This window comes from Physeter macrocephalus, chromosome 20, assembly GCF_002837175.3.
Source record: "Physeter macrocephalus isolate SW-GA chromosome 20, ASM283717v5, whole genome shotgun sequence".
Lineage (NCBI taxonomy): Eukaryota > Metazoa > Chordata > Mammalia > Artiodactyla > Physeteridae > Physeter > Physeter macrocephalus.
The window spans coordinates 122,241,715-122,244,327 of NC_041233.1; the positions used below are offsets into that span (position 1 = coordinate 122,241,715).

At 37.0% G+C, this 2,613-nt stretch overlaps 1 long non-coding RNA gene across 1 annotated transcript in view; it reads left to right on the forward strand.

Annotated features, from left to right (window-relative positions):
- The window catches only part of LOC129391647 (uncharacterized), a 14,498-nt gene that overhangs the window by 342 nt on the left and 11,543 nt on the right, over positions 1–2,613 (forward strand). The window contains exon 2 of the long non-coding RNA XR_008616197.1: positions 1,307–1,443. This is a non-coding gene — a long non-coding RNA (uncharacterized lncRNA). The remainder of the gene's footprint in view (positions 1–1,306; positions 1,444–2,613) is intronic.

Consider the following 2,613-nt stretch of genomic DNA (forward strand, 5'->3'; position numbering starts at 1 on the left):
TGGGTGAGTCTCTCAATATTTATTTACTTCCTCATGCATGTCTTATTGAGATAGGCTCCGCAGCTTCCACATATACTGCTGCACTCTTGGCCCTGACTCATGTTTCTGTAGCACGTAGAGCAACCTGGAACGAATGTGTTCCTTTACCTATCACAGCACATGTGGACCTGCATGGAGATATAGTCTCCATTATCACAATCGCACGTATTCCTTACTAGCCTGCCATCAACACGCAGAATAATGATGAACATAGATAAGGGCTATTTTATCTAACAAACAAGTGACTTTATGTTGCTAAGTAATTCTTCTGCTCGGGGGACTATTATGAGGTTTGAACACAGCAAAAATACACAACAGCTTGTATCCCCCTTTCTACATGAACTCCACCTAATAATCTCATAGGTCTTATGTTTATTGGATTCTGGTAGAAAACAGTGTTAACCACATTATGGAAACGTTGCTTCATTCCTGACTGAGACGTCTAGGCAGCCTGCAGTCTGTCTTTGCTCTTGGGCAAGAAGAGCAGCAGCCAGAGACTTTTACTGTCTTTGAGTGAAGTGTCGGGTGACAACCTTCAGTGTTTTCCCCCTTCAGGGTACTGGAACTTGGGTTGCCATTGATGTCCTCACACTTGAGCCTTGGCCTCTTGTCCTCTGCTTGCATTGCATGCACTGTTCTCAGCACAGAATTTTAAATCCATCTAGCATTTCCCACATGTATCAGGGCATCAGCTCTGCAAACCAGATGTAATTTCCCAGTTGGAGCAAGAAGAGTAGGTGTGGAGGGAAGAGGAGGGTTTCCCCAGGCTGGGGTCCATGTCAGCTCCGGACACGTGCTCAGTGTGGGGAGGGAGCAGGACACTTAGAATGTCAAGTGGAGGTTTGCTTGACTAAAGGATATTTTTAGAAATGGATGTGAATTCATTGAGTCAAATTATCCAGATGCTGTCATTAGGCATCACACATCAATTTCCCTTCACGTTTCCCCCTGTAATTTTCACCTCAGGGAAGCAAAATTCCTGTCCTTGTGGGAGTTAAAATTTCATGTTTTGTCTTTGCCATGGTCTCTTTAATAATTTTTCCTCTCATATTCCCTGTAGCGTCTGAATTTATTTTATTTTTCTTTTACCTAAACACTGAACATCTTATTAACATTTTTCTAAACCATGTTTCTATTCACTGGTGTATTCCTCAAATTCATGTTCTTTCCCCCATGTAATGTACTTTTCAACCATTTAACCCCCCTAATGCCACATGTGTCATTTCTTATTTATGTAATTTCATTATTATTTTTGTCTTATTTCAAGCAAAAATTGTGACCATTAAAAGCAAGAAATGATGTCCAGGCACGTTATTTTCCTGGTGGACCAATGTAGCTCTAAGAAAATAGAAAATTTCTTCAGGTGTGAACCCTGGGCATCCACATGTGAAACCTGGTAATGAGGTAAGTTAGGAATTCAGCAGACTCATATAACTCAGTTACAGTGTAGTGTAAACACTAGCCCAGCATGAAGTGTTCACTTTATGGACTAAATTAGGCTAAATTTTGATTATAGCTACTAGAAATGCTAAAAAGGCGGGATGTCCATGCAGAAGATTTACATACTATGTGTATGTAACTCACATGGAGATAATTTTAACTGGAGACTATCATTGAATAGACCTACATACACAGGAGTTTTCACAGCATAGTAAACACTTTTACTGTAATCAATGAAGGAAAGCCCTCAGGGATTTTTAATTCCTTAGTCAACGTTGAATTCTCACACTGGATCTATCAATGCTAAAATCAAACTGAAAAGCCGGAGTTCATATCAAAATTCTCAGACATGGAAAAACTCTTATCAAGAATGTTTTACCACACATTTCAGCTATGAATTCATAATTTTGGCTAATAACCTATTATTTTATAAATAAGTAGAATAAAACTATAGATTTGTTACGTAATCTTGGAATGATAAATACAAAATTATGTAGCAATAGGTACTTTTTAAATAGCTTAGCATTAAGAAATATATATAAACACAGTTATATGTGACAATTATTATGATCCACTTAATTGTGATCATCAGTAAGATTATCAGTTGCTTTCTCATCAGAAATTTTTCAGGCCAGAAGAGAGTGAAATGTTATATTTACAGTACTGGGAGAAAATACCTAACAGCAATTCTATATCTTACAATATTATTCTTTAAAAATGAGGAAAATGAAAGACAGTCTCAGACAAAAGCTGAAGGAGTTCAGTACCATAATACCTACCGTTCAAGAAATGCTAAAGGGAGTACTTGAAGTCCAAATGGAAGGACTTAAGGACTTAAGGACCAGTAACTTGAGGCCATATGAAAATATAAATTTCTGTTGTAAAGGTAAATAAACGGACAAATAGAAAAGAAAACTATAATTTTGACTTGTAACTATACTTTTTATTATTCTAGGATATTTTTTAAACCAAAATATTAAAATAATTATAAATTTATTGGTATTGTGTGATTGTTTCCCCTAAAATTCATATGCTAAAAATATAACCTCCGAACGTGTTGGTATTATGTTGTAGGGCCTTTGGGGGGTGCTTAGGTCATGAAGGGAGAACCACCATGAATAGGATTTGTGTGCT